The sequence below is a fragment of the Staurois parvus genome, unplaced genomic scaffold (assembly GCF_062004578.1).
Source record: "Staurois parvus isolate SC_StPar_1 unplaced genomic scaffold, SC_StPar_1.0 ptg000365l, whole genome shotgun sequence".
Classification (NCBI taxonomy): domain Eukaryota; kingdom Metazoa; phylum Chordata; class Amphibia; order Anura; family Ranidae; genus Staurois; species Staurois parvus.
The window spans coordinates 5395223-5413762 of record NW_028318161.1 but is presented as its reverse complement, the minus strand read 5'-3'; the positions used below and the strand labels follow the sequence as shown (position 1 = coordinate 5413762).

The 18540-nt window shown below is 42.7% G+C and overlaps 1 protein-coding gene and 1 long non-coding RNA gene across 4 annotated transcripts in view; one reads left to right on the top strand and one right to left on the bottom strand.

Moving 5' to 3' along the window:
- The window catches only part of GARNL3 (GTPase activating Rap/RanGAP domain like 3), a 312374-nt gene that overhangs the window by 116035 nt on the left and 177799 nt on the right, over positions 1–18540 (top strand). The window lies entirely within an intron of this gene.
- On the bottom strand, positions 6791–7895 carry LOC149456306 (uncharacterized). The gene is made up of 2 exons (XR_016313902.1): positions 7763–7895; positions 6791–7533 (listed from the first exon to the last, which is right to left on the bottom strand). It is a non-coding gene; the product is annotated as an uncharacterized LOC149456306 (long non-coding RNA).

Here is an 18540-nt window from a genome sequence, read left to right as displayed (position 1 = left end):
GCAACCAATCCTTCTCTCTTGCTGGAGTCCAATGTTCGGCCCAGTGTGAGTTACAGTTGGGGTGGCCAGGCTTCTCTCCTCAGGCAGCTGCTATCCCCTCTACAAATGTCCGAGCAGGGTCCGAGGATGAGTAGCTTCTGTCTGGGGAGCCCTGTTGGCTCTTCTGCTGCCTGCCATGCACATCACTGCCAAGCTGGCCTTCCTCCCCCTGGAGCTCAAGGATTAAATTCTGAACACAACTACTTACCCAGTCATAAGAGGGTGTGCACACTTATGCAACCACATTATTTTAGTTTTTTATGTTTACTCCCCCCCCCCCCCCCCAAAAGATTTTAGTTTGTTGTTCAACTGAGTTGTAGTTTATAGGTCACATTAAAGGTGGAAAAAGTTCTGAAATTATTTATTTTTGTCTCATTCTATTACATCACAGAAACCTGATATTTTAACAGGGGTGTGTAGACTTTTTATATCCACTGTATGCAGAGGAGGGCGGGGGCAGGGTTCATATAGAAAGGGGGGGGGGAGAACCAGATCCAATGTGTATATAGAGGAGGTGGAGAGGGATATATAGAGGGGGGATCCAAGATATATGGGGGGGCAGGGCTTGACAAATCCCAGGTCATCGTGGCAACCAGAAACTATGTCCCGGCACCTGGCCTTCCACCAGCCCACTCGCCGCCAGCACCAGGCATGACCAACTTCCATTGCCCGACGCCCCAGACATGCAGCTTACCCACAGCACAGCCAAAGTTTCTTTCTTCCTCTCCACACACCAGCACCCCCGTGCACCCTCTGCCCCCTCCCCCAGCAGACCCACCACTGCAATGAACAAAGGCTCCCTCACACTCCCCTCTCCCTTGACACCAGCCAAACTGTGCATACCATGGCTCACCCTTCCTCCTCGCCGCCAGTCCCTACACGTGGCACTGGAGGCAATCAGAGACCAGCCCACACAGCATGCCACACACACATCAAAAACCTCAGCCCCCAAAAACCTCGGCTCCAGTCCCCTCCATGTGCAAATTCAAGATCTGCCATCTCCATCATCACAAATAAAGCCGTTAGTAAAAAAAACAAAACTGGTTCCTAGCTTTTTTTTAGCTGGCTCCTAGATTCAAAGCAAATTTGTCAAGCCCTGCTGAAGCCCGTTGTCGGCTGACGTCGCTCAGTTGGTTCAGGCTGGGGAAAGATCCCAACATTAATGTCGGGATCCACCCCAGAGTCCGGAGCAGCACATGGCTCAGCCTCACAGTGATCTGCTGACAGCTTGAGCCAGCAGCTGCTTCCCCCTCCACAGCCCAGCGCTCCAGTGAGCACGGTGGGGGCACAGAGCAGACAGCAGTGTCTGATAGTCACCACTCTCTGCTCACAGCGGCAATGAGAACTCAGCGATCAGCAGTCATGTGATCGCTGAGTTCTCACACTTAAAGCCAGCTGGGGACAGATGCAGCATCGCACCGATGCTGCATCCACCTAGGTAAGTATAACTTGGCAATAAAAATCATCCCATACTTCTCTTTTAAGGTAAAAAATGTTTAGGCTTTATAACCACTTTAAGTATGCTATCCATCCTATACTGAAATACTGCACACACATTTAGTAACCCAAAGGACATTCTCTGGAATTCCCATCAGGGGTTACAAATGCTGTTTCTCTTTGGCTGACATAGAGAAGGGGGATCAGTCAACAGACCTTGGTCATGTTCACCATGGTCAAATATCAGGCTGTTCTCAGTCCATCAATTGATTTGTCTATACGCGGCATGGGATAGATGGCAATCTTAGTAATCTTATTCAGTTGACACAAATCATGGCACAGTCACAACTCCCATCTGGTTTAGGAACAAATAAAACAGAACTTGACCAATCGCTATTGGACTCCTCTATCACCCCCAGTTCAATAATTGTTTTACTTGCTAACGTATTGCCTCTCATCTGGCTGCTAGAATACAACATGGCTTCAGTTACTGTATATCGTTTCCCCTGGTTGGTGAATATATCCTGCTCGGTCAGAGAAGTCTTTGCAGGCAAATCTGGGAACTCCTCTCCATTATGGAACACAAATTCTTTAATTTCCTGTTGCTGGACCCTTAAAAAAAAATTGTCTGCTATTATGGCATCTGAACCAAAAAAATCTAATTAAGTGGGAAGTGTTGAAATCTCAACTGGAAAGGTGTCCTTAGCCTTCTGTGGTTTTAACAAATTCACACGCTATATCTGCTCTGGTTTCCACCTCACTTTTTGGTTATTCATGTAATTCACTTCACTTAAACTGGCCATAAATGAATCGAAATTTGGCCAGTTCAGCAGGGATAGGCATCCTGATTGTACACAAGTCGATCGACTTGTGTAGAACCAGTCTGTTGGGTTTTTCCCGAACAATTAGAACCACTGGCTTTAGCCAGCAACTCAAATCATTGTGTTCTATCAGCAGGGAGATCAGTGTTGATGGGGGAATCAAGCAACTTTGTTTCCTTCCACCCATGGTGGAAAGAAAGAAAATTGCTTAATCTATGTCCTGCTTTACTTATCTTCATAAAGGCCCTAGCTTTTGTCCAGGAATTTACTTTCCACCGTAAGGACCAGCACATCATATTTCCAGGAAAAAAGGTAGGGATCTGGGATCCACAATTGTAAATCCTCCGTTGAGTCAAGTGTGCTGGGGCCAGATGTATTTTTACAATAGGCATCAGCTGCGCAATTCTATCTTGCATTACGCAACATGCTAAATCATGCTTCTGTGAGGCAAACTCTGACTTGCCCTGGTTTCTCACTCTTTGGGTGCCTCCCTTACAGTAAGTGTTGTTCACATATACAGTCAGGTCCATAAATATTGGGACATCGACACAATTCTAACATTTTTGGCTCTATACACCACCACAATGGATTTGAAATGAAACGAACAAGATGTGTTTTAACTGCAGACTGTCAGCTTTAATTTGAGGGTATTTACATCCAAATCAAGTGAACGGTGTAGGAATTACAACAGTTTGCATATGTGCCTCCCACTTGTTAAGGGACCAAAAGTAATGGGACAATTGGCTTCTCAGCTGTTCCATGGCCATGTGTGTGTTATTCCCTCATTATCCCAATTACAATGAACAGATAAAAGGTCCAGAGTTCATTTCAAGTGTGCTATTTGCATTTGGAATCTGTTACTATCAACTCTCAAGATGAGATCCAAAGAGCTGTCACTATCAGTGAAGCAAGCCATCATTAGAGAGATAGCAAACACATTAGGCGTGGCCAAAACAACTGTTTGGAACATTCTTAAAAAGAAGGAACGCACCGGTGAGCTCAGCAACACCAAAAGACCCGGAAGACCACGGAAAACAACTGTGGTGGATGACCGAAGAATTCTTTCCCTGGTGAAGAAAACACCCTTCACAACAGTTGGCCAGATCAAGAACACTCTCCAGGAGGTAGGTGTATGTGTGTCAAAGTCAACAATCAAGAGAAGACTTCACCAGAGTGAATACAGAGGGTTCACCACAAGATGTAAACCATTGGTGAGCCTCAAATAAAGGAAGGCCAGATTAGAGTTTGCCAAACGTCATCTAAAAAAGCCTTCACAGTTCTGGAACAACATCCTATGGACAGATGAGACCAAGATCAACTTGTACCAGAGTGATGGGAAGAGAAGAGTATGGAGAAGGTAAGGAACTGCTCATGATCCTAAGCATACCACCTCATCAGTGAAGCATGGTGGTGGTAGTGTCATGGCTTGGGCATGTATGGCTGCCAATGGAACTGGTTCTCTTGTATTTATTGATGATGTGACTGCTGACAAAAGCAGCAGGATGAATTCTGAAGTGTTTCGGGCAATATTATCTGCTCATATTCAGCCAAATGCTTCAGAAATCATTGGACGCCGTTTCACAGTGCAGATGGACAATGACCCAAAGCATACTGCAAAAGCAACCAAAGAGTTTTTTAAGGGAAAGAAGTGGAATGTTATGCAATGGCCAAGTCAATCACCTGACCTGAATCCGATTGAGCATGCATTTCACTTGCTGAAGACAAAACTAAAGGGAAAATGCCCCAAGAACAAGCAGGAACTGAAGACAGTTGCAGTGGAGGCCTGGCAGAGCATCACCAGGGATGAAACCCAGCGTCTGGTGATGTCTATGCGTTCCAGACTTCAGGCTGTAATTGACTGCAAAGGATTTGCAACCAAGTATTAAAAAGTGAAAGTTTGATTTATGATTATTATTCTGTCCCATTACTTTTGGTCCCTTAACAAGTAGGAGGCACATATGCAAACTGTTGTAATTGCTACACCGTTCACCTAATTTGGATGTAAATACCCTCAAATTAAAGCTGATAGTCTGCAGTTAAAGCACATCTTGTTTGTTTCATTTCAAATCCATTGTGGTGGTGTATAGAGCCAAAAATGTTAGAATTGTGTCGATGTCCCAATATTTATGGACCTGACTGTATATAGATTGGATGCGGATTGATTGCTGTTTGAAATGGAGTCCTGTATGATTTCTGAGCAGTGCGGTCTGGTTTAAGTGCAGATTACAGGCTATTGACTTCTATGGGAACTGTTTCTAAACCGCACATGTGTGAACAGGATAAAATCCTTACCTGAATCTGATGTAAACCTGACCTGAACCGCTGAACAACTACTGTGTCAATGAGCTGTGAAACCCGAGCTTCAATCCGCACCGCACATGTGTAAATCAGCATCAACTCAAAATAAAAGGACCCTGTGGAAGACAGTGCGACATTTGTGATAAGAAACATCTAGGGGGCCACTAGACTAGCCCAGTGTTTTTTAGGTCAAAGTTCTTTTTCAGTAGTCCTTTTAAAAGTGGTCAAAAACACCAAGGGTCATAATCCACAGTTATCTTTGGCATAATGCAGCATGCTCAGAAAGATACTATATTGCTGGAAAAACTCTCGTCATCAAGTTATACCTCAATTAGCTGCTGGTATCTCTGCTATTGTTGTGACAGTAATTTACTGTGGTGGGCCTTGGCTTGATCCTGGGATTGCTGTAGGACTGCAAAGCTCTGTTGCAACTGCTTCTGTGCCTCTTGCTGACAGATCATTTGCCCACTTATGCTAGGCATTTGCCTGTTGTTGATTGGTGTATGCCAAAATGAGTTGTCAGGAATTCTTCCATGCTGGCCTTAACAAGACATGCTTATGTAGCTGCCCGCGTCCTCCACCATGTGTAAGCAATTAGCTCAGCAGCAGGTTGACTCCCTGAATGGGTTCACAACACTTTAAACAGGCACAACAAACAACAATTCTTAAAACACATTCAAATTATTTACAAAGACTGTATACACTATGACAAAACCAAAAAAAACTATAACCAGCCACATGGTGAATTACAGTGTCCCTGGCTAACAGGCTGGAGCAATCTACTGCTGTTCAGGCACCTGACTCTCTGCAAATAAAGTCCTTACTACACAAGCTGTGTCTCCCTGAACATGGCCTGTATTATACCACATAGGTACTGTATGTTGTAGTCCAGAGCTCCCTAGTCTGAGATACACAGAGTGGGGGACAAGAGGGAGGGGAGAGAAAGAACAAGTGCTGGAGTGGTACAAGCAGCTGAGTGACAGGACCAGGGAAGCTCTGCTCTGAGAAGCTCAAGATCCCTGCTTTGGCTATGGACAGGGGAAGGGGGGAGAGACTGCTGTGGAGGAAATGTTAGTGTCTCTATCAAACAGAACCGCTACAGGAGCCTGGGACAGGAGACCATTGGACATCATTCCTAAGCACTGATTAGATGGGGGGATTTTATCAAAACTGGACCAGATGTGCATGGCTGCTCCAATTGTGATAAATTCTCCTAATAGAAACTGATTCCAGGGTGAAGCAATAATCTTTTAATAGGCTGGACTTTAAACAGCAACCAAAACTAGCAGCTCTGCTTCAGCTGGGCTTGTTACCTAATTAGCCAGCCCAACTACCTTAGCACCCTCACTCAGGCTGGGTTCACACTAATGCGGTGCAGAATTTGCAGCATTTTCTGTGCAAATTCCGCACCACATCAGAATCACATCCCGTTTATGCAAACCAATGCGGGTGTGTATGTTAACAACTCCCCGAAATCGGTCCAAAATGCAGTGCAATGTGCAGAATCGGATCGCATAGGTGTGAATACCCATGCGATCTGATTTTAGTGCGGACCCAAAAAGGGTCCTGCACCTTTTTGGTGCAAGTGTGGTGCGATTTGAGCCATACATAATGTATGGCTCCAATCACACTGCATACAAATCGCATGTGATTTGCACAGGAATGCGGTGCAGTTCCTGTGCAAATCACATGCGATGTAATGCACCGTATTAGTGAGAACCTAGCCTTAAAGTGGTTGTAAAGGCTAAAGGTTTTTTACCACAATGCATTCTGTGCTTTAAGGTAAAAAACCTTTTAGGTTCAGTGGCAGGAGCCAGGAATGCTGGGAGGGGGGACCCCAGAGGAGGAGGATCAGGGCTGCTCTGTGCAAAACCATTGCACAGAGCAACGAAGTATATCATGTTTGTTATTTAAAAAAAGAGAGAGAGAGAAACTTTATAGCAGAACCAAACCTTTGTATCCTTCACAGCTGAAGACAATGCCATCTTAGCCTTTATTTAGGTTTGCCAATACAAAACATGCCTAAATGGAAGGAGCACCAGACCAAATTATAAGAGTTTAGTCTTTATTTAGGTTTGCCAATTCAAAACATGCCTAAATGGAAGGAGCACCAGACCGAATGATAAGAGTTTAGTCTGTATTTAGGTCTGCCAATACAAAACATGCCTAAATGGAAGGAGCACCAGACCAAATGATAAGAGTTCAAATTAATTTATTAGTTTGTACTTAAAAACAGCCAACACATTTCAGAAGTCAGAGAAACTCTCACTTCATCAGGGTTTCAGTTAAATTGAGAGCCTTGAATGGATTCAAAATAGAGCTTTCCTGTGTGAATCTGTGCAGGGTAGCTAATTGCTGGACCGGGGGGGTTCCTGGTCAGAGGTATCTGCATGAGCAATTTGCGTATCTCCATGAGCTGTGTATCCAGCTGCAGGATTCTTGCCGCAGATGGAGTTAAAATTCCTTGTGAATGAGGCCATAAATAAATGAGTTTAGTTACACTTTAATCAAAATTAAGAAATAAAATCTAGCAAACTGACAGAATCTGGAACATACATATATTCCATCCTGGATACAAGCATAAGTTTCTATTGGCCAGCTGTCAAAACCTATATACACCTATCTATACACTGTAAATGTATACACAGGGCTATGTATACCAATGCACACCTCTCTATAAGTTCTGAACATTCCAGAAGTGTATTCCAGTATAACATTGCCACAGTTGATGCTGGATTATGTGCTGTTGCTCAGCAACCTTGACCTCTGATCATGTCTGCGCTCTTCGCGGATCATGTGACTCAGCAATCTCATCAATATGGAAATGTATCTCCTCTTCCAGCAGCAGTGTCTTGATCACCGCAGGGCGAGGTGGATGTTGAGTGAAAGAGAAAGTGATCTTTGCAGAAATGGGAAGTTTACTGAGAATCCTGTGAGACTGGCAATGAATATAAAATACACAGAAATATAACATTAAATACAATACATAAAATAAAATACATACAATTAAAAACATATAATACACAGAAAAGGCAAATAACTGGGGAATTGTGAACTAATTCTTTCATCAAGAGCACCACCTCAAATCAATGATTTGATTCCTAACAATTAGCAAAATATGTGCTATGTGTGTGAGTATACCTTTCTGTGTATGGCCAAATACTTACCTGTAGGGTGGATTTTCATGCCTCTGTTGTGCTGCCACCCAATGGCTGGTTAATAGTGAAAAGCTTGGCGCATTTAGTAAAAAGAAGCGGATCTCTGAATTGTGGGTGTGGAATATGGTAGATATGATCATGTCTGCGCTCTTCGCTGGTGAGTGACTCAACAGTCTCATCAGTATGGAAATATATCCCCTGTCTTCTTCCAGCATCAGTCACTTGATCACCGCAGGGCAAAGCAAATTCTGAGCAGAAGAGAAAAAGATCTATAAAGAAATGGGAGGTTTACTGGTCATAAATCTATACACAGAAAAGATAGATAAGAGGGGAATTGTGATAATGCTTCCATGAAGGGTGCCACTTCAAATAAAATGTTTGAGTGCTGAAAAGTACCAAAATATTGGCTTTATGAATGAATTTATTTCTATGTGTCAAGCTAAGGCCTCGTTCACATGGGCGTACTTCACTGTAGACCATGTTTCATGTTCCGTGCATCCCAGTGCAGGCAGTCCAATTCTAGTCAGTTGGGATGCAGCGGCTGCACAGACGCTGCTGCTGCTTCCAATTTGACATCTGTGTGGGTACATGACCATGAATGCACACTGTCAGCATTCAGAATAATGCATCCTCACTCATATGGATGCCAGACTGGGAGCAGAGGAAGTGTCCCAACTGACATAATTAGGATTGCCTGAAAGGGTATACACGGAACATGTGTGCATTCCCGTGCGGGCAAACACAACCCTCGCACAGATATATGCTACAGTACACCCTTGTGAATGTGGCCTAAATACTTATTATCCGTGTAATTTCATAGCTCTGCTGTATTGCCATCCAATGGCTAGGTACTCATAAAGAACATGACTTGTTTAGTAAGATAGGTTTTGGATTTGGCTGTGAAACATGGTAGACAGGGTTGTGACACTGGTACATCTCATGGAAGATGAATGAAATATCCAGGATTTGGCCAGATGTGTCATGTAAGGAAGTGGAGCTTCAGTTTTAACAATTTTGAGAATGTGCAGAGCTTTTCTTTTCTTTTTTTTCTTTTTTTTTTTGAAGCTGTGGCCATACCACTGCTCTTTCAGTGGAAAATGCCTCCTTACATTTGTGCTCAGTGGGAAATGCTTCCTTAAATTGGTGGTCAAAGGAAAAGTGCCCCCCTACATTGGTGGCCAATGAAAGAATGTCCCCTTACATTGTTGGTCAATGGAAATGTCCCCCACTATAACAGTGGCCAATGGATGAGTGGCCCTTACATCGGTGGCCATTGGAAATGTGCCCCCTTACAATGGCACGCAGATGAAAAGTGCCCTTACATTGAAGCTCAGTGGAAAATAAGCTCCCTTAGATTGGTACTCAGTGGAATGAATTTGCTCTTACAACGATAGTCACAGGTCTCATACCACTGGCTCTGCTGATGTTGGTGCTGGAAATATGCAGGCACTGTCAGGTAGCAGATCAGTCCTTACCTTTGTTACACTGTGTAATTGGAAATATATTTGTACATTGTGAAGCCATAGGAGGCAGGCCCCTCTTAGCCATTTTAACCTTGGCTTCCAACCACAATTGTGTCAATCCAGACCAGGCCTATGGAGCCATTTGGGAAATAGAGAGTGAATATTGAGGAGGTCCTATGTGTGAACCAGCTTTTCTTTTATCATAGAGGGTGCAAGCAAACACTAGGCACTTCTCTACTCAAATTCCTATGTTATTCTAGCAGCAGCGTGTTTGCCTAGTGGGGTAATGAACTTACAATCTAGGAGGGAGGGGATAGTGGTACAGGAGGAAGTGGCTGTGGGGGATGGAGTGGTAGGAGGAGATTGGCTGTTAGGTGAGGGCGGGGTAGGCTTCCCTGAAGATATGGGTTTTTAGGGTGCGCCTAAAGGTGAGGAGGGTAGGTGACAGTCTAATGGATTGGGGTAGTGAGTTCCAGAGGATGGGGGAAGACCTGGAGAAGTCCTGCAGTCGGGCATGGGAAGTGGAGACCAGAGAGCTAGGAAGTAGGAGGTCTTGTGAGGAGCGAAGATTACGGGTCGGGTGGTATTTGGGTATCAGGTCGGTGAGGTAGTTTGGGGCAGCATTATGAATGGCTTTGTATGTCTGTGTTAGTAGTTTGAATTTAATGCGTTGGGCAACCGGGAGCCAGTGGAGGTAATGACAGAGAGGGGTGGCAGAAGCGGAGCGGTTGGTAAGGTGGATGAGTCTGGCCGCTGAGTTCAGGATAGACTGAAGCGGGGATAGTCTGCGATGAGGTAGGCCGGTGAGAAGGGAGTTGCAGTAGTCCAGACGTGAGATAATAAGGGAGTGAACGAGTAGGTTAGTAGTGTCTGGGGTTAGGAACGAACGTATTTTGGAGATGTTGCGGAGGTGGAGCCTGCATGAGTTTGCCAACGATTTATTTTATTTATTACAGGTACTTATATAGTGCCATCAATTTTATGCAGCACTTTACATATATATTGTACATTCACATCAGTCCCTAACCCTCAAGGGCCATACATTCATACATACACATACTAGGGACAATTTAGACAGGATCCAATTAACCTACCAGCATGTCTTTGGAGTGTGGGAGGAAACCCATGCAGGCATAGGGAGAACAAAAACAGGTGATGCCATGGTTGGGATTCAAACCAAGGACCCTAGTACTGCCAGGCGGAAGTGCTAACCATTTAGCCACTGTGCTGTCCACTTAGTCATGTTCAGGGAAATGTACATACAAATCTGTCAGATTTAGGAGTGAAAGCACTGTTAGCAGCCCAGAAATACCTGTAAATCCAGGCTTATTTTCAAAGTACTTTTTTTCTGCTAATTAAAATGATATGTGATTAAAGTAAAATGTATGAAATGTCAAGGTTCTATCAGCATAACATGTCAGGATTCTGATTTATGTATGAAGGAAAGTAAATATGAACGCTTTTGTGATATGTAAAAAAAATCAAGAGAACTCTCAGCATGTTGTACCCTGTGTGTGCCCAGTATATACTGAACAAGATATATATTATGGGGCTATTCATGTAAAATTCGCTAAACAGCTGTAAAAAAACATTCAAAAAGCTGCAAAGAAAAATGTTTGTATTTTGTGTAATATGATATTTTCCTGATTGTAAGCCATCTAGCGGCTATAATGGGTATTTTTCCAGGAATTCCTCTATCAGGAAAACACTGCATTATGGCCACTAGATGGCTCACACAATCATAACAAAATATTCATATTACACAACATATATGAATTTATCATTGTGGAAGTCCACGTTTTCCAAATTCATACAGAAGTTTTAAAAAATAAATAACCCCCTAAGCATTTGCATTGTGTCAGATTTGTCAACCCAGGAGAACAGCTTATAAGGTGATAAGAAAGTGGCACTGTATGTGTTGTCAATATTTTAAAATCAGTAACCAAAACAGCAAAATATTTTTTCACATATGAACATATCAGGAGTGTCTTGTAAAATACAGGACACTTGGCAACTATGCAGGGAAGACTGCAGGGTCAGGTCTATGGTGTGTAAGTGGAATCAAGGGAGATTTGTACAGTTTGTAGAGTGGTAAGGGTAAAAAACAGGGTGGCTCCCTTGATTTTAGGGTGAGTTGACATACCTTTAGTCTAGGTTCACACCTAAATATTTTCCGCAGTGTTTTGCGTTTTGCAGAAATGCTTTACAATCCATTTAACATGATTTCCTATGGTATATGTTAACATCTCTGTGTTTTCACCTGGTGCATTTTTTGGAAAGGGTTAAGGACATTTTTAAATGCAAAAAGTTGCGATTTTGATTCTGTAGACTTCAATGGAGATGCTGCAGAAAAGCATGTAGTGCGTTTTTGATGCGTTTTGCATTTTAATCTGCCTAGCAACAAGAAACAAAAAAGAAAACCGCATTAAAAAAGCGGCAAAAACACGTCAAAAAGGCAAAACGCACTGCAAAAAGCACTGCAGAAATGGATCAAACGCAAACTGCATAGGTGTGAACCTAGCATTAGTATATGTGGTACACAGTATACACTGTGCATTTGTCATATACGGGGCAGGGTATACCCTGTAGGTGTGTGCCTAGTTCATACTGGACAAGGTATATGCTGTGTGTGTATTTGCCTTTTGAAAACTGGACAGAGTATACACGGTGCATGGCCATGATAGGGTATGTGGTTTGTATAGATGTGTGAATGTATACACTGGATGGGGTATACACTCTGTGTGCTCTGTATGTACAGGACAGAGTATATTCTGCATGTATGCCCAGTATTTTATTTTATTATTATACAGGATTTATTGTACAGAACAGTTTGTCAGCGCTTTACAATATAACGGGAGACAATACAGCAACAATACAGTTCAATACAAGAGGGTTAGGAGGGCCCTGCTCCTTGGAGCTTACAATCTAGAAGGAAAGGGCTGGTGGTACAAAAGGTAATAACTGTGGAGGATGGACTAGTAGAAGGAATAGAAGATTTCATTATTAGCTGAAGGCAGGATAGGCTTCCCTGAAGAGAGAGGTTTTCAGAGATTGCCTAAAAGTGGGCAGAGTAGGCGATAGTCTGATAGATTGAGGTAGAGAGTTCCAGAGGATGGGGGAGGCTCTGGAGAAGTCCTGGAGACGAGCATGGGAGGAGGAGACAAGGGAGCTAGAGAGCAGAAGGTTGTGGGAGGAGCGGAGAGTACAGTTTGGGTGATATTTGGAGACAAGATTGGTGATGTAATTTGGGGCAGAGTTATAAATGGTTTTATATGTGATTGTTAATGTTTTGAGTTTTATTCGTTGGGAAATGGGAAGCCAGTGGAGGGATTGGCAGAGAGGGGTGGCAGATATGGAACGGTTAGTAAGGTGAATGAGTCAGTATAGTCTCCCTTTCCTTTCAGCTACAATCTCGTGTAGTTGGGAAGAAGCACTCAGCTGCTAAGAGCCTTCAGCACAGGTACTGCTGCATATCACATAGAAAATGCATTCTACCATGAAATAGCATACCTAGAGATTTCTGTAGGGGCTGTAGCTCTGCTTCAGTAGTACGATGAGTTGCAGAATAAATGAAAGATTCTGTTGGATTAGCTTTACCCTATAATTTTCCTTCCAGTGACCCTCATGTCATGTGGCTGTTTGTAGCCTGTCCAACAAGGCCAAAGGCATTGTGTGTTCTATCATTGAGGACACAGACAGATATGAGCAGGCAGCGGGTGCCATTGCCCATTTGCTACTGACTCTACTTCACACACCTCGGGGGGCCTTCAGCCCCATGACGTCTACACGGTGGACTGAATGCCGCAAGGAGCGATGGTGTGCAGTAATCCATGGCAACCAGAATATCACCTGTCAGAAGAAGAGAGCCGATTGTTGATGGGCTGTTCTGGGCTCCTGTGATCTGCATGGTCTGGCAGATTGCTGTGCAGCTAGCACAAGGTGTGAAAAGAATGACTGGTGGTCACAAATTATTGGTTAATTACTCTGCAATAGAGATTTAACAGGTCTGTGTGCTGTTAAGATTTCAGCAAACTCTCTGAATATTGCCTGATCCACTTTTTTAATACTTTCCGCTCAACACTGTGTTATGTAACTGTTCTATAGCAGGAGACTGCACCTGCCTTGTTAGAGGCCATGATGAATGAAGTGGGAATATTTTCTAGCTTTGGAAGTGTATGTTCCTGTTCTAAGTAACTGTCAGGTCAAATGAGATTGCAATGGGTTTCTGAATCTCAAATAAGCCAAGAGAGCTGTATACATGGAATGGCAGGTTCCTGTTATCAACCTCCCTGGAGGTATTCCCGAGTGTAGCTTGGGGTAAAGTTTCAGTACCACAAGCGGTAACCCCGAGCTACACCATGCGGCGCTGCTCCGGGATCTCTTCGTTACTTACCTTGTCCTGCGCTCCGACGATGTCCCTCCTGCAGTGTCCCTGGCAATGTCCTCCGGCCGATGCCGGCATCTGTCTTCCGGGTTCCGTTCCCTGCGACATCAGGACATACAGGGACGGAACTGGCGGGAAATTTGAAAATTGTAGAAGTGACATTCACTAAATTCACTAAAATCACATAGTAAAACATTACTGTATCAAACCATTTCACATACATTTTGTCCCAAGTGCTTTGTCCTGTGCCCTGCCTGCATTTTTACTGTTCTTTCTGCCTGGAAACTGAGAAATGTCCATGGCGTCCAAAAAGCGTCCCTGTAGGTCAAAAGTGGTTGTAGACCAGCTAGAGAACAGCGATAGTGAATCAGAACTACTTGCAGAATTGAGTGATAATGATTCGTGGGGAAATTCGTCATCAGACACTGAAAAAGATTTTGCGACTTTGCTCAGTGATGTGTGAACTTGGAGCTCTATTTCAAATTTCAGTGCTTTTGGTTTGATTATATTATTGAATTAAATTTATTATTTATATATTATCATTTTTTATGATTATTTATTAACCTCCCTAGCGGTATTCCCGAGTGTAGCTCGGGGTAACATTTCAGTACCAAAAGCGGTAACCCCGAGCTACACTCGGGAATACCATGCGGCACTGCTCCGGCATGTGTTCTTCACTTACCTTACCCTGTGTTCCCACGATGTGTCCCCTGCAGCGTCCCCGGCCATCTCCTCCGGCCGATGCCAGCATCCGGCTTCCGTGTCCTGTCCCTGTGACGTCGGGACGTACGGGCGCCGCCGCCGCCGGCGGCGGGAAATTTAAAAATTTTAAAAAATGTCATTTTTTTTTTTTTTTCATTTTACACAGTAAAACATTGCTGTTTCAACCTATTTCACATACATATTGTCCCTAGTGCTTTGTCCTGCGCCCTGCCTGCATTTTGTCTGTTCTTTCTGCCTGGAAACTGAGAAATGTCCATGGCGTTAAAAAAGTGTCCCTTTAGGTCAAAATCAGCTAGAGAAGTGTCCCTTTAGATCAGCTAGAGAACAGCGATAGTAAATCAGAACCACTTACAGAATTGAGTGATAATGATTCGTGGGGGAAATTCGTCATCAGAAACTGAAAACGATTTTGCGACTGAGCTCAGCAATGTGCGAACTTGGCGCTCTATTTCACATTTCAGTGTTTTTGGTTTGATTATATTATTGAATTAAATTTTTTATTATTTTTATATTATTTTTATGATTATTTATTAAATTATAATTTATGATTTTGTATTTCAAATTTTATCATACCCGGGATGTTTACTAGACTCTTGTTCGGACAGATTTCAGTGAGTTTTTCCTAAAAATTACAGCCTACAATAAAAAAAATACATATTTCCATGCAAAAAAATGGTACCGCTTTCAGCACCAAAAATCTGAAATAATCATACCGCCAGGGAGGTTAAATTATAATTTATGATTTTGTGTTTTCAATTTTAACATACCCGGGATGTTTACTAGACTCTTGTTCGGACAGATTTCAGTTAGTTATTCCTAAAAATTACAGGCCTACAATTAAAAAACAACATATTTCCATGCAAAAAAAGTACCGCTTTGAGCACAGAAATATGGACATAATCAGACCCCTAGGGAGGCTACCATAAACCTATATGCCATATAACCAGAGGAGAATGGGTTGATAACCATACCATGAGTTATAGCTTTAGAAGCATGCAACCAACACATGAAATACCAAATTCAGCTTTTCACCTCGGGGTGACTCTTTGTGAGGCAGACCTGACTCTTCTTCACTATAGCCAATTTGAGACTTTCCTGTTCTGCAAATAAATTCTAGGTTGGGTATATTTGTATTTGTTCTGGCAGAGCAAGACGATACAGAGAAAGCCTGCTTTAGTGTATCCTATTGGCATCCATTTAAGACCTCATGCACACGGAATGTTTTTACAGCTGCTTTTTTTTTACTTTTGGTGTTTTTTTCTACAGCCAGTAAACTCCCCAGCATGTTATCCTATGTGACCATGCACACTTAGGCTTTAATCAGCATTTTTTGGCAGGGTTGTTTTTGGATGGAAAAAACCCCAGAACTAGTGAGTTTCTAGAGGAGTTTTTAGCTGTAAAAACTCTCTAACGCTAGTAAACACAGAAAAACATGTCAAACCAGCGTTTTTGGGCATTTTTTGAGCAACAATTTTAATTTTTTTGTGTAAAAAAGCAGACAAACGTGGCTAAACGTTAATGCAAAAATGCAGAAAAATTTTTTTTAATGCGACTTTACACTGCTAATGCTACCATCGTTATTAAAACGCCCATTGTGCATGAAGACTAAAAAAGGAACTCGGCTCTGGAAGCTGTGCCAAGGAAAAAAGTCAGGGAGAGGGCAAAGGATTAATCACCAATGTTGCCTGATGTCTCCCTGCTGCTGAACATTCCCAATTGCTGACTTTCCATACCTTGTCCTGCACTGTGTCTCTATTCAGAGGCAGTCATCTTGGTAGAGGCGGGATTTTGCTTCCTAATGTCAGAACTTCCATTAAGGGAAAAAGTAAGCAGCACAGTAGTGACATCACCAAATGGCATTCACATCTTATGAGACTAGCAGTCAAAGGCATATAGTACCATAGTAGGAAGTGCATTTCTATTTTTTTTAGGAAGAATTCAAGATAAAAGGCAGATTTTCAAGGTACTGCTTTGGCACAATTAACATTTCCAACTGTTCCATATAAAAAAATTGCCTTTTGTGTTCAGGTTTACTTTAAACTCAACATTCTGTATATTTTTACCACTGATATCACCTAGTGCTGATTACATAGTGAAACAAAAGACTAGGTTGCTTTTTACGGGGAGATAGACATATCCCCTGACCATTGTAAACTAAAACCAGCTGTCATATGGACTTAAGGCTATCCATAATTAGATAAATAAAAGCAATTGATGTGCTTGTTTTCACTTCACTTGCAGCAGTCGGGTAGTTTATGATCTAGTGCAGGGGTCTCCAAACTTTCTAGGCAAAGGGCCAGTTTACTGTCCTTTAAACTTTAGCAGGGCCAGACTGTAACCAATGGGAATAGATAATGCCCTGGCATTGATGTAAATAAACAATGCCCCATCATTTGTTTGACTGGAAGGAATTTCCAGTGTTGGTATCAATAGGAAGAAAAGTTCCCCATCAATGGTGTTGGTGGAAGGAATAATGCCCCATCAAAGGTGTCAGGTGATGGAATAGTGTCCCAAGGGCCAGAAAAAGGCAAGCCAAGGGCCACATTCAGCCCCTGGGTCATAGTTTGGAGACCACTGATCTAGTGTAAAGTTGGCTATACACATAGATTTATTTTGTTCAGTATGCAGGCTGAACGAACGAAATCTAACAGATTTCTCCATTCGTGCTAACAGTGCAGATAGATGATTCCCCCTGCCAGGCTATTGTATTCCAACAGTCGATGATGCCAGCTGTCAAAGTACATGGACAGTGCCTGCATTTGATTGCAGACACTGTCTGGCCAACAATTTTATGACAGGTTTCTTAGACAAAACATGATTAGGAAATCAACTTTTGTTGAATAGAGCAGTACCAGTAGGGCCATGCTTTGCTTGAATTTTAAATTATACTCACCAGCCACTTTATTAGGTACACCTTGCTAGTATTGGGTTGGACTCCCTTTAGCCTTCAGAACTGCCTTAATTCTTCATGGCATAGGTTCAACAAGGTGTTGGAAACATTCCTCCAGAGATTTTGGTCCATATTGACATGATAACATCACACAGATATTATAAGTATATCAAAGATGGCCGCCGCCGCACTTCCGGAAGAGCGTCACTACGTCACCATGTCACGTGCCCCGGACGCGTTTCGTCACATCCGGACTTTGTCAACAGGGATCCTGTTGACAAAGTCCGGATGTGACGAAACGCGTCCGGGGCACGTGATGTGGTGACGTAGTGACGCTCTTCCGGAAGTGCGGCGGCGGCCGTCTTTGATCCTGGTACACGCGGTTGTGCCTGTCCTGGAATCCTCATGTGTTTTGGCTACTGGGAAACCTACCACAGATGATTCATTCCCCCTCGGGAGTGGGATGGTGAGGATACCTACACACTTCTGAGGAGAGGCAGGATTGTGGAATAATTTCTTGGTGTAGAAGCTGATCTCATCGTATTTTAATGTAAGTTGCTACAATAAAGTGTTATGAGTTTTTATGACACATACTGATCCCTGGTCTGTTTATGAGCTCTGTGGGAAGTGGCTGGAAAGGCTGAAGGAACAGAAAGGTTGGAAATAATCGCACTCAGACCCTTGATACTATTCTGAGGGTAATTATGCACTTCTGTTATTGGTATGCAGTGGATTGATACTTAAGGCAGAGGGATTTTTTTCACGGTTGTGGTGGCACGTTAGTTTTGTTTGCATGAAACATGTGTGGCACGTTTCAGTGATTTTTTTGAGATAATACGCATGTTGAGTTTTTTTTCTTTGAGGTATATGAAGATTTTGTTTGGAGTATATCACAAAGGTGGTTTGGAGATATGAAGAATTGAGAAATTACAGATAAAGATTGATTCTATTAACTAATATTTGTGGAATCCCTTTTTTTTATTATTTTTTTAATTTTTTTTTTTTGGGACTTTATTTGGACTTTGATTTTGGACTTTATTTTTTTACACACTAACATTTAGTATATGGTAATCAAGTTTGCTGAAAGATTTGGTAACATCACACAGATGCTGCAGATTTGTCAGCTGCACGTCCATGATGCAAATCTCCCATTCCACCACATCCCAAAAGTGCTCTATTGGATTGAGATCTGGTGATTGTGGAGGCCATTGGAGTGTAGTGAACTCATTCTCATGTTGAAGAAACCAGTTTGAGATGATTTGAGCTTTGTGACATGGTGCTTTATCCTGCTGGAAGTACCAATCAGAAGATGAGTACACTGTAGTCA